We start from the raw sequence: 14,354 nt of genomic DNA on the forward strand, positions 1-14,354 counted from the left end.
ACTCAATTACAAAACCTTCCTACACACAAGGGCTCTCGTCAAGCTGTTAAAAGCCGCTTTTTGCTCCTTCCTTCTTTGTATAAATGAAAACATAAAATGTTAACAATGCAAACAAAGCAAATTATCCAACGTAAGCTTTCAATGAAACGTGTTCGTTATTTGATCAACGCCAAATAAATTTATTCCGGGCAAATTTGTGCCCTTGACAGTTCGCGCCTCTCATTTGTAGTGCATCGCATCATGTCTAAAAACTACGAATGTCAAGCATCTTTAATGTCTACGATCGCCAAGTGCGCATATTTAGAGTGGCATTACCGAGGTTTTCCTCCTATGTAAAAGCCATTTAAGTAAAAAACTTCCTCGAAGGGCGTTGATATTCTCAGCTTCTCAATATGGAAGAATAAAAAAAGAGACAGTATTCTATAAAAGAACATGCACAACCCAAAACGCCATAGGACGAAAACATTTCCGACAATTGCGTTACTTCACAATATCAAATTTGAGCGCAGCTGAACAGCTGCTCCAGCTTTTCGTCTTGTATGTAGAATTAAAGAGAACATTTATTTTTCACACACATTCTGTACCAACTCGTTTCTCTTCCGCGATTCACAGACGCTGGCCTTTGCTTTTCGGGTAAACCAATTAACTAGTTACAATGGAGGTGCAAAGAAGCGTTCGTCAGCTCTGCGATGTCAGAGCCCTCCCCTACGGCACCCATTTAACTCTTTCCGCTTTCACTCTCATAGCTCTCCTTTCCTTTACAGCGCGGTTAGGGTGTCTACAAAACATTTGTGATTGACATCACGCGTTTACTTTTATGTTAACTAATTATTATTGTGTTTGCTTCTAACTATTTGTTGAACCACTCCGCCGGGGTGGCGCAGTGGTTACGGCGCTCGACTACTGTTCCCAAGGATGAGGGATCGAATCCCGGTCTCGGCGGCCGCGTTTCGATGGAGGCGAAAAGCAAGGCGCCCGTGTGCTGCGCGATGTCAGTGCACGTTAAAGAACCCCAGATGGTCGACATTTCCGGAGTTCTCCACTACGGCGTCTCTCATAGCCTGAGTCGCTTTGGGACGGTAAACCCCACAAACCAAACCAAAGCATTTACTTATTTAAAACACATCTACGAGTTTGACAATTGTACACCTTTTCTTGACACTATCCTAAGGAATAATTAATTTTCGGCTGCGGAGGTGGTTACTACGGACAACGGCGACACCTACGATTACGTTACTAGTTATTGTGAAACGCAGGAACGGGGGCCAAAGGGCTGTGGTCTACAATTCCGAGAGCACTGTGAAATATTCCTCCCCGTTTAACACTTGGTGGAGGACGCGGGATTTATCTTTCATTTCCTCGTCCTGGAGCTCCGCAGCCATCGAATTCAGTCCTCAATGACTTAGTCCAGCACAACCACCACCGGCCCCGCTTCCTCGGCCCCTTCTATTCCATGCACCGGGGTGCTTCGACAGCGGGACCCGCCGATCTTCAGCGGTACCGACGATCAGGACGTCGAAGACTGGCTTTCTTCGTAAGAACGCGTAAGCACCCACAGTTAGTGGGATGACATCCTGAAGCTTAACAACGTAATCTTTTACCTGACCCAGGTAGCAAAGTTGTGGTTCACAAATCACGAGGCTCACATTCCAACTTGGGCCTCGTTCAAATCCCGATTTCTGGATGCCTTCGGTCAACCTGCTGTCCGCAAGCTTCGCGCTGAACACCGTTTGCGCGAGCGGGTGCAGCATACAGGCAAAACCTTCACTAGCTACATCGAAGACGTTTTAGATTTGTGCCACCGTGTAAATGCATAGATGCGTGAAGCCGAGAAGATTCGCCACATCATGATGGGCATCCACGAAGGAGTATTCAACATTATGATGGCAAACGAGCCCCGCACTGTAAGTAATGTCACGATGTGTAAAAGTTACGACGACCTTCGTCGCCAACGCATCGTCCCTCGACAACCTGAACCTACGATCTCGGCTATGTCAGGTGCCACTGTAAGCACCACACTTATTCAAGAAATCAAAGACTTCGTACAGGAAGAAGTTGCATGGCAATTATCTCTAATTCCACACGTTGCGCATTCCAGCTCACACCTGACTCCGACCATACGCCAGGTTATTCAGCAACAAGTTGCCGACGCACTTCCGCCACCTCGCAAACCAAGTCTTCATGCCGCTCTACTGGCAGCTCCGCTCATTCATCCCGACGCTGTTCCGACGTCCGGACCCACTCCACTGTCTTACGCTGAGGTTGCCGCAAGACCACCCCCTCCTGCGCCTTTACCATCGTATGGTCCGCCGCAGCGCGCATTTTTCACTCAGCGCCTTGCGCCACCTATATTACGCCCTTGGCGCACATCTCACAACCGGCCCATTTGCTTTGCATGTGGTCTCACTGGCCATGTTGCACGCCTGTGTCGCCGTCGCCCGACCCCGTACGCTTTTGATCAGAGCCCGGTTGCCTACGCACAGCCGCCGTCCCCACCCCGTGCGCCACCTCAGCCCTCGTCCAACTTTGACAACTTCTCGCACGACCACCGCTCAACCTCTCCGCGCCATCGCTCTCCGTTGCCGATGCGCCGCCGTTCTACCTCACCAATGCCGGAAAACCACTAGACGCAGTTCCGCAGGCACGAACTACGCTTTCGTCGAACCGTGAAAGTCCTGCTTCGCCACCGAACAATTTAATCGAAGTTACCATTGAAAATGTTTGTACTCTTGCGCTTGTAGATACTGGGGCTGCTGTGTCGGTTATTAACGTTAGACTGTGCCGCTTGTTACGAAAAGTTGTTCTGCCGTATTCTGGGATTTCTTTGCGCTGCGCCACTGCTCAGCACATCGAACCGCTGGGTACCTGCACGGCTCGAGTCACAATTCAGGACGTTCTTTATGTCATCAGTTTTATCGTTCTCCGTGACTGCTCCCATGACATTATTTTAGAATGGGACTTCTTGTGTCGCAATCGCGCCGTAATTCGATGCGCTCGTGCCGAAGTAGAGCTTTCACCGCTGTGCACCGCACCGACCGCAGATAACATTCTTGGGGAAGCCGAATGCCACGTTGCGGATGCTGATATCCCGCCTTCTTCTGCTGCGATTGTGCCTATAAACTGTGACGCTCTACAAGACTGTACAGTGATCTTTACCCTGCACCTCCACCAAGTGTTAAGTGGGGATCCAGGCACTGACAGCGGGCACTGGTAGCGAGAAGAACAGGAGCGGTGGTGGCTTAACTTTGAGTCAGCTGGTCCGCAAAAGCACTTCCTCTTCCTCCTTCTTGGCTATCTGTCCGCTTAATCGGAACTTCTTTACAACTCCAGAATTGCGAAAGCCTATAAGTGTTCCTAGTGCACACGGTGCATCACGTTTGCTCTCGTTATCATAATCAACTAAATGCACCATCATTATTATTGTTAATGTGATCATTGTCATTATCATTACCTGCAGCGTCATTGTTATGGATACTATCCGCGTCACGGTAACACAGAGGTTATGATGTGCCCTTCGCAATCCCTGGCGTGGCGCAGTTGTTTAAAGCACTCGACTGGGGATCCAAAAGATAGAATGCCTGAAAGAGACAATAATAATAATAACTGGTTCACAGGGAAGGAAAGGCGCAGTATCTTTCACACTTGCTCTGTGGACATCTGGCAACACCTCAAGACCTGGAGAGCAGCACCCCAGCGACCAAAATACTACAGGCGAGTCAAACCAAATTCAGAGAAGAAGAATGGGAGATAGCCATGTCCAAAAGACAGAAGAAACGCCAACGTGACAATCAGGCGAGCATTTTGGCGGGAAACGCGTTAGGGAATAAAAATTCCCTAGACGCGCAGAAGAGAACACATGGCGCGCCAGATGCGCGAAAGAAGAGAGAGGAGGAAAGAGCGCCGCGGAGGAGGCTGCCTCCGCTGCCCAAGGACGATCTAAAAATAATCCTGCGGCCGAAGGGACTAGCAGTGAAAAACCTGCAGGCGCAACACGTGGCGAAAGCGGTGATTGCGGCAACCGGACACGTATGCAAGGCAGAAGACCTCATAGTTCGACTGCGCACCGGCTCGAACATCATTATAATTAGCACCGACAGCCAAAGCGCCGCCCAACAGATCAGGCGAATCGCGCAGCTGACGCTCGGAGAACGCAACTACGAAGTCGCCACACACGTAGCGGCGCCGGAAGGAACGATGAGAGGAGTCATCCATGGGGTGGACCCGGGAACCCAATCAGAGGAACTCAAGGCAAACCTACGGACCCGCACGCAAGGCGTGAAGATTCTGGCAGCGAGAATGCTCGGCCAGTCGAATACGGCGGTCCTTACCTTCGACGGTACCGTCTTCCCTGAGCAAGTCTACTATCACGGAGGAGAGAAGGATTGCTATACATACAGACCAACAAGACAGTTCTGCTACGTCTGCTATCAGCGAGGACATAGGTCAGACGTCTGCCCGAATCCAGAAGTAACCGCATGCAGACAATGCGGCCAGAGGAGTCCAGAAGAAACGCACCAATGCACGCCCAAATGTCAGCTATGCGACGGCCCGCACGAGACGGGCGCGAAGGAATGCACGCAACGCCTGAAAAATATCAAACAGCTACGAGGAAGAACATGGGGTCAGCAACAGCAGCAACGCGGACGCAACCAAGGAAGGAGCGGAGCGCGGTGGCCGCGTTGGTTCCGGAACGAAGAACAAGATCGACAGGACGACTACCGGAGCGAGTCCAGGAGCCGTAGCCAGGAACGCAGCAGCAGCCGGGGCCGAGGAAGAGGGCGCAGCAACAGCCGCCAGGGCCGGAGCCAGTAGCGAGACAGGCTATACCAGCACGAGGGTGGCTAGCAGTCCTAGGAGAAGCAGGCACAACAACAAAGGAAGAGCGGCGGAGTCAAGGTAAGCTTGGGAGCCGGCCCTCCCAAGACGCTTTTTGCTCCGCACGACAACAACAACAATAACACAAACACACAAACAGAAAACGAGAAAAGATTAATTGCCGAAAATAATAACATCAGAAAAGAACAGGAACAAATCCGTGAAGAGAACAAACAACTCAAAAAACAAATAAGAGAATTGCTAGAAGAACTAAGAGAGATACGGACAGGCTTTTCACGCATAAGGGCACCTTCACCTGCACAACAGTTTATGGGAAACTCGCACGAAAGCGAGGTAGAAAATTCGATGATGAGCGATTTAAAAGCCTTCATGCTACAGCAGATGCAACAAATGCAGCAGCAAATGCAAGAGCTAAGCCAAAAAATAGCTTTGCAAGATCAGAGCTTTCGCAACTATGTAAAAACGCAAAATACACAAAAAACAATAAACGAAGCCAGAGACCGCCTATATAATGAGCGCAGGTTCGGATCAGAATCCCAAGGGGCAAGCAACAGCAGTAACAGTACAACATGGCAGGAAAACAACAATTAGAGATATGGCAATGGAACTGTAGGGGTTACAGACGCAAGCAGGGACTCCTACAGCAATACATTGACACCAGAGTAAACCCACCAGACCTAATACTCCTACAAGAAACAAATTGCACTCCAACCCTAAGGGGATGCACAAGTCAAGAGAATGGGAGAACGGCAACTCTCACCAACAACAGTCACCACCATAGCACACAAAGAGATAGAGGACACACAACTAGAACACATAACGAAAATAATTTCCAAGAAGAAAAGGAAAGCCAAAAGTATCTTTGTCGTCAACCTGTACAGCCCACCAAAGAACAAAGGAGATTTTGGCAGGCTCTTTGCAGGGGCGAGAAAATTGGCAGGACAGAATCTTTAATAATAGCGGGGGACTTCAACGAGAAAAGCCCGCAATGGGGCAGCAAAACGGAAGACAAGAAAGGACGTGGCATCTGCGCGGCGGCAGAGAACACGGGCTGCGAACTAATCACAGACGAAAGCCAACCCACGAGGCAGGGCAACAGTGTAAGCATGGATACAAGTCCCGACCTAGCCTTTGTCAGGGGCGCCAGGCAAACCGAGTGGGAGAACCTACAAAAAGATCTAGGCAGCGACCACTTTATCATCAGGGTCACGGTAGAGGCAGAAAGCATCAAAAGGGATATAGGAACGGCAAAACTAACCGACTGGGACGCTTTCCGCATCCACTGCAGACAACTAAAAGGCCACATACCTCGGCGGAGGACTGGAGGACTTAGACAAATTAGAGACCTATACACTAAGGAGGTGAAGCGAACGGAGCAGGCACCAGAGGTAGACAAAAGACTTCTCAGACTCCGGGAAGCAAGGCGCGGCCTGACCAAGCGATGGAAACGACCGAAATTAACCAAGAAACTCAAAAAGAAGATTGCAGAGATCACCAAACAAGCAAAGGAGTACGCGACGCAGTTAGCAAGGCAGGGCTGGCAACAGTTCAGCACTTCACTGAACGGCACCCTGGGCACGGCAAGAACATGGCAGATACTTAGAAAACTCATGGACCCAAACAAAAGCAAGGCAGAAAGCAACAAGTCCATTCAAAGACTAATTCATCAGTACGAGGGTACGGAGGAACAACTAATCGAAGCCGTAAAAGAAAAATGCTATGGCAAAGACCAAGCAGAGGAATACCGAGACGAATACCAGGGAGCAGAGAATCCAGCCATGGACAGACCCATCACGAGAGAAGAGGTCCTGGAGGGCATAAGAGCAACGACAAAAAACACGGCAGCGGGGGCGGACAAGATCCAAAACGCATTAATCCGAAATCTTAGCGAGTAAGCGATTAATCAGCTCACCCAATACATAAACATGCAATTGGAAGAAAGAACGATTCCAGCAGAGTGGAAACACGCCGTAGTCGTTATGATTCCCAAGCCTGGAAAGAAACTTCAGATAGAAAACCTAAGGCCGATATCGCTAACTTCCTGCATAGGCAAGTTGTACGAGAGAATAGTCAACCGAAGGATTCAGACGCATCTCGAAGACGAAGGATGGTACCCAGACACCATGTTCGGATTCAGGGCGAATCTATCGACACAAGACATACTGCTACAACTCAAAGCAGAGGTAGTAGAAACAATGCCAAGAAACGGAGAAAACGTGGTCATGGCCATAGACATAAAGGGAGCCTTTGACAACGTATCCCACGCAGCCATAATGGAGGGAATAAACACTACCAATTGTGGAAAGAAAATCTATGACTACGTGAGGAGCTTTCTCGCGAGCAGAACAGCAACAGTGGGCATGGGAGACCTAAGAAGCGACACCTTCCAAACGCCAAATAGAGGCACACCACAAGACTCAGTAATTTCGCCGACGCTCTTCAACATAGCCATGATCAATCTCGCAAAGAGGCTAAACCAAATACAAGGGATCCGACACGCAATGTATGCGGACGACATTACAGTCTGGACAGCCAAAGGCTCACTGGGAGAGAAGCAGGAGGTACTACAAGAGGCGGCCTCCTATATTGAAGAGTACACGAGACAAAGAGGACTAAAATGCTCCACAGAAAAATCAGAGCTCCTCAGAGTGGGAAGACATCCCACGGACGCACCACTTGAAGTAAAACTGGAAGGGCAAAACATCCCAGAACAGAAGATGATTACAATTCTCGGCATGTGGCTGCAAAGGAGCCGAAGAAGCAGCCACACACTCAGCCTGTTGAATAATGCGGCAGAGCAGGAAGGCCGAATGATCAGCAGAATAGCACACAAGAGATATGGCATGAAGGAGGAAGACACACAGTTCAGTTCAGTTCAGGCGTTCAGTCGTGTCCGACTCTTCGTGACCCTATGGACCATGTCATGCCACGCTTTCCGGTCTCTCACTATCTTCTTAACATCACATAGCTTCATCTGCAATGCCTCGAGAATGCCATCTAACCATCGCGTTCGCTGCCTACCCCTTCTCCGGCGACCCTCAACCTTTCCCAACATCAAATCTTTCTCCAGCGACTCCTCTCTTCTCATCAGATGACCAAAGTAGCTGAGCTTTAACTTTAGAATTTGACCCTCCAATGAGCAGTCAGGGTTTAGGTCGACAATATCGACTGATTTGACCTTCTGGCAGTCCAAGGAACTCTTAAGAGTATTCGCCAGCACCACAATTCAAACGCGTCAATTCTTCGGCGGTCAGCCTTTTTCACAGTCCAACTCTCGCATCCATACATTACAACTGGAAATACCATAGCACGGGTTATACGGATCTTGGTTGGCAGACTAATGTCTCTGCTCTTTACTAGGCGGTCAAGGCTAACCATTGTTCTCTTTCCCAGAAGCAGGCGTCTCCTAATTTCATGGCTGCCGTCTCCTTCCGAGGTAATCTTAGCGCCCAAGAACAGAAAATCTGTCACAGCTTCCACTTCTTGTCCATTGATGCTCCAGGACTTGATAGGGCAAGACGCCATGATCTTCGTCTTTTTAATGTTCAGTTTAAACCCAAACTTCTCACTCTCTTCTTGTACGCGCATCAGAAGTCTCTTGAGTTCCACTTCACTTTCTGCCATTAAAGTGGTATCATCCGCCTATCTAAGGTTGTTGATACGGGAAGCGATTAATCAGCTCACCCAATACATAAACAGCCTGGTGGTCAGCCGAGTGACGTATTCACTGCCGTATCACGTAATTACCAAGGCAGAAAAGGAACAGGCAGAAGCGATTCTAAGAAAAGCATACAAGACGGCGCTTCACCTCCCAAGGAACACATCCAACGAGACACTCATGCAACTTGGTATCAGCAACACCTTTGAAGAATTACGAGAGAGCCAACTTAAGGCCCAAGAGAAAACATTGAGCAGTACGAAGACCGGAAGAGTGCTTCTGACAAGACCAGGTCGCAAGCTAGAAGAACCACAGAGCAGCCGAGTGACAGTACCGGATCTGCTGCGAAGATAAGCACACAACCCATACCCCGAAACATGGATCCAAATCTCCACGCTCGCAAAAGGGCAGCTAGCTCAGAGCATTACGAGAAAAACATGGGATACAGGGAAGACGCAGTCTACACAGACGCCTCTAGATATCCACAAACACACAAAGGAAACGCAGTAGCGGTGGTAGTAAACCACGAAGGGGAACACATCGCAAGTGTCACGACCAGGGTGTCTGACATAACAGAAGCAGAAGAGATAGCCATTGCTCTGGCTGTAAGAGAAGGATATAAGACAGGAAGACCTCTCCACATCCTAACAGACTCACAAGAGGCGTGCCGGAATTACACTAGGGGCAGGATTAGCAGTGCGGCACTCAAGATCCTCAAAGAGGGTGCGCCCTCGGAGGAGACACCAAAGCAAAACATAATCTGGATACCGAGCCGCGCGGGAATCAGGGGCAACGAGGGAGCAGACAACCTAGCTCGAGGGATGACCAGCCGAGCGGGAGCGTCGCACACCCCGGAGGACCCCCAGATCAGATGCGGAGAGAGCTATTCAGACCTAATAAACCTATATAAGGGGTTGAGGTTCCACTACCCCGCGCCACACAAACAACTAACCAAGGAAGAAGCCACAGGATGGAGGAGACTACAAACGGGCTCCTTCCCAAACCTACACATACTAAACAAGATTTTTCCAACACAATATAGCGCCAGCTGCCCATGGTGCGGGTCAAAACCAACACTATATCACATCACGTGGGAATGCGAGAGAAATCACGCATTTCACAAACAGAAAACACCAAGTGCGGAGCAATGGGAGAGCCGGCTCACCAGCTGCGACCTAGAGGCCCAGAGGGCACTCATAGCAGACGCAAGCGAGGTGGCCCGACTCAGTGGAGCCCTGGACTAGGGGCCCAACCACGGCCAGGGAGGTGACGGACTTCCAGAAGAAGCCTCGACCTCCATCGCTAACGAACTTCCAAAAGACAAATAAAGTTTTCAATCAATCAATCAATAAATCTGTTGTAGGCCGTCATTGCACCCGCCACCGTTTCGGTGGTGGACGACGGCCGTTGTTGCGGCGCGCGTCTTTCTCATTCTCTTCCTTTTCTTTCTTCTCTATTTTCTCCTCTGTCTGCACGAGGCAGCGGAGGTGGCTCAGCTACGTAGCCAGTAGCAGGCCCGTGCATTTCCTTTTCCTTTTTCCTACAGCCACAACAACAACGATCTCGCAAAAGCGCACGGACGCCACTTCGTTTCGCCTCCATCGAAACGCAGCCGCAGTGTTCGGATTGGAACCCGGAAACTACCGGTGTTCCCGGGTTCCAATCCGAACACGGCGGCTGCGTTTAGATGCAGGCCAAACGAAGTGGCGTCCGTGCGCTTTGCGATGTCAGCGCACGTTAAAGATCCCCAGGTGGTTCAATATTTTTCCTTTTAACATTTATGGAATAGGTTACGAGGGTCAACTCTGACGCCGCGCAGCGCAGGAAAGGGCGCGAAAGAGCTTCGCACGAAAACATTGGTGCCGTTCCAGAACTATGTCCCATCTTGTGGATCCTACATATTAATGGGTCGAAGCTAAACCATTTTCTCTTTACCTAAGAAGTGTGTCATATTTAACTCTCGTTCTGCAGGTGCGTAAGCACTGAATTTGTAACCCTCATTCGAAACAATAATAATATAAGGGCGCCCATGTGGTAAACAAAGGTGACCTCAATCTATTGAGATAGAAGGTACCAACAGGTTTTATATTAACATTTTCTTGTTTGAGCCGCATCACATGGGAGCATTAACACACGCTCTAAAATTAAATGTTAGCTAAAATTTATTCCAACAAAACGTTATTACTTGGCAGGTGTGTGTAACCATTTGTAAACCGCAGCAAATGATTGAACACCCTTCCACTCTAAAACCAATTATTCAAACTATGCTTGTAATAACGCTATGCTTTAGTCTGTGCGCCATGCATATAATATGGCGCAATTCCCTACTATAGATATTCGAGCCATCTGGATTTCACAGAGTTAGTTGGCTGTCATGAAAGTGGAGAAAAAGGAAAATTCACATCAAGATTAGGATAAAGTGCAGTGGATGATTTGAGCGCTAGTGTTATATGGTTTGGGAGCTAACAAACTATATTTATTTGTTTGATGTTTTGACAATTAAAATAATAATCTTGAAACAACGTCAATGTTCACACTTATTTTAATATTGGTAAGAGTTTCTCAGAAAGCTGTCATGTGTGATGATGTAAATAGCTAGCGGTCTATTAAAACAGTGAGATCGTTCACCAGCATATGTGCGAACATCTAGCTGATAGCAGGAGCTATATGCTACCGTTTTCCATTGATGATGCTCGCATCAGAATCGGATGGATTAATTTCAACATTCCAGAAAATAACACAAAACGTTACTGAGCCTTTACAATATCGCATTGGTATGGGTAGAAAAAAGAAATCCATTTTCGTGCTCCAAATACTTGGCATAATCTGAAAATGCTGCTTGTTCTTATTATTGCATATATTGGGCTGTCATTGATACATTTCGAAAATATAATTCTTCCTAAGATTTAATTTCAGCAATTTTGACTCTGTATGATATAGTTGTTATACGTGGCTTGTTCAACTATCTATTGATCTATTGATACTTATTCATTCTTCTATAATGACTGTCGCCTACACTGAGTTTCATCGTTACAGTGCACTAAATGTAAAATAGCATGAGTGAAGATGCCACTATAGCTACAGCAATTAAGAAGCGTTCTTTTCATCTGTGTGCATAAGCGCCATTTTTAGATGATAATCGAATTTGCACAATTATTAGCATTCATTCCCTGTGCTCTCGCGCTTCGTCTCTCTATAGTTTTCCCATTTTCTGATTACAACGCATATAAGCACACCTACCAGCCGCACTATTCGTGCTCTTTCAGCGCTATATTGCATGTAATTTTGAATATGGAAGATGGCCTCGTATTATTGCCATCATAGGCCATACTAAAAGCAAGCTGAAAACGCCAAGGAAATCGTGCATCTTCACGCTTTTTTCCTGTACGTATGACAATTTCAGCTTGTCGTGGCTGCATAGCGCAGCTCCTACTATGACTCTTCTCACGTCATTAAACAGCTGGCTTCTTAGGGCCTTTGCGGAAACAGCATGCAGAAGGAATTTATTCGCAGCCTTTTATGAATGGTTGGCTTGTAGTTAATAGGGTTTAACGTCCCAAAGCGACTCAGACTATGAGACACGCCGTAATAGAGGACTCCAGAAATTTCGACCACCTGGCGTTCTTTAACGTGCACTGACATCACACAGCACACGGACGCCATAGCCTTTTATGAATCTTGCGATTTACTTGAAGTGAGTTTTATTTAGCCTACAATATGAAAGCAGAGAAAGAAACGCATTTATTATGATTTTACTAACTTAACGTTGCACGATACTGGCGTGTTTGGTTGAAATGGAAGGTGAATTTATTGCTTTTAAAAAGCTTCATTGTAATCAATTTAATCTCCACAATAAGGAGACACAAAGCCTTTCACCCAAGCATACCGTGCACATGTGTAAAAAAACGTAAAATCGAAGCGTGGGTAGATTATAAAATGGCTTTCAAAAAACCATTGTTACCCCGCCGGGGTGGCGCAGTGGTTACGGCACTCGACGACTGTTCCCAAGGACGCAGGATCGAATCCTGGCCTCGGCGGCCGCTTTTCGATGGAGGCGAAAAGCAGGGCGTCAGTGTGTTGTGCAATGTCAGTGCACGCTAAAGAACACCACGCCGTCGAAATATTTGGAGCTCTGCACCACGGTGTCTCTCATAGCCTGAGTCGCTTTGGGACGTTAAACCACACAAACCAAACCAGAAAATCATTGTATAATTCAAGCCATGTACACTATCTTCAGACATACTTATGAGGAGCGTGTTTTTATGTAATGACATACGCTTTAAACGCTAGCAATCACACCTAAAATTGTCGTTGGATCTAGTAGCTCCCTTCTGAGATGTTAAACCACTTGAGGTTAGGTTTCGCGGAATCATTGGCTGATTATTGAAATAAAAATTACCTTTCCGTATTATGCATGCGAAGAAGCAAAAAGGAGAAACAGCATGTTGTAGCACTGAACATACCCAAAGCTGTTTTCATGCATGCACAATTCGAACTCTATGGCGCTCCGGCGAACATTTCTTCCACAATCCGAACCTGGTTCGTTTGACTTACAGCGTTGATCGTAGGGGATGCCGGTCATTTACTGGTAACACTTCTCGATTGCAAAAGCTGTTGTTCAAAAGCACTCTTGCATGTCGGCCAGCAAGACTGTACAGTGCGTATAATCGGCGTAGCACTCACTAATTATATATAAAGAACACAAAATTATACAATGGTCAATACTTTTTGACTAACACTAGCCATCAAGTTTCTGCACAGTTTGATGGGCACGTCGTTATTATTCAGTCAGGAAACTCGACCAACGCTTAAGAAGGCAAACATATATCCAGTGCTGACCCCACAAAAAGAAAAACTGCTCGAGAGAAAAAGGGAACAGCAACAACACATACCTCTACCGGAGAACACCGTTCGTAATGTTCGCCCTCAAAAATACTAAAAATTTGGAGCATAACCTCTCTTTCGCAAAAACCTTGTTTTCATGTTTTGAAAGGTGCTATAAACTTGATATATTATTTGCTTAATATATCTCTGACTACATAGACCTTACGCTAAATGCGGACATTGTGAACAGTATAACATGCGCAAATTGTTTCACTGCTCACGTGATGTAGGCGAAGGCGGCGTTGAATAGGCCCTTCTTCGGATTTCGGTACCTTGCACAGTCAGCCAAAATCAAGGAGCTCAGGTAGACAGGGACAGTCAAATCGTCGTGCGCAGACCTCCTGCTGACAAAGCCCTGTAATGCAACGCAGACCACTGTCGCCTAATGGGAGAACGCTGGCGAGGGATTTAGGAGCGACGTATTCGGCATGAAGCCCTAGGGCGGAGGAGGGAGGGTGATCTAGCTTGCTAGAGCAGTCAGCAACATAGCCAAACAAACGCCACCCTCTTGCAAGGGCAGGTGTACCGAGCAACCACGCAGGAAGGCACGAGTCTATGAGCACCTTTACCTTCTCTTCGCCGCTCGAATTGCCGCGTTCGAAAAAGTCGTGTTCTGGAGGCGCGGAATATGCAGTAAAGAAAAACTGTCGTTTTTAGAGACAAAGCGGGACGTTCTTGCGTATAATTAGTACCATTGTTTTTTTTTCTATTCCCTGTCCTGTTATCGCTTCATTTCTTCTTGTCACAGCTCATGTGCTCCAATCTAGATGAGCCCACGGTATGGTCTGCGCAATAACTTTCCCTTCTTTTTTCTCATTTGGAGCTACAAAGCCACAAGGATGGTTGTTTGTAGGCCTTCACTATTAATGTGTGATATTCAAACAAAATTACTTGAAACACATTAAACATAGGCTCTGAAGTAAACGTTTGGTTGCACCCTGTCACCAGTTTCTAATAAAAATAGTTGTCAGCAGCA

This window comes from Amblyomma maculatum, chromosome 5 (genome assembly GCF_055883805.1).
Source record: "Amblyomma maculatum isolate TAMU_Amacu chromosome 5, ASM5588380v1, whole genome shotgun sequence".
Lineage (NCBI taxonomy): Eukaryota > Metazoa > Arthropoda > Arachnida > Ixodida > Ixodidae > Amblyomma > Amblyomma maculatum.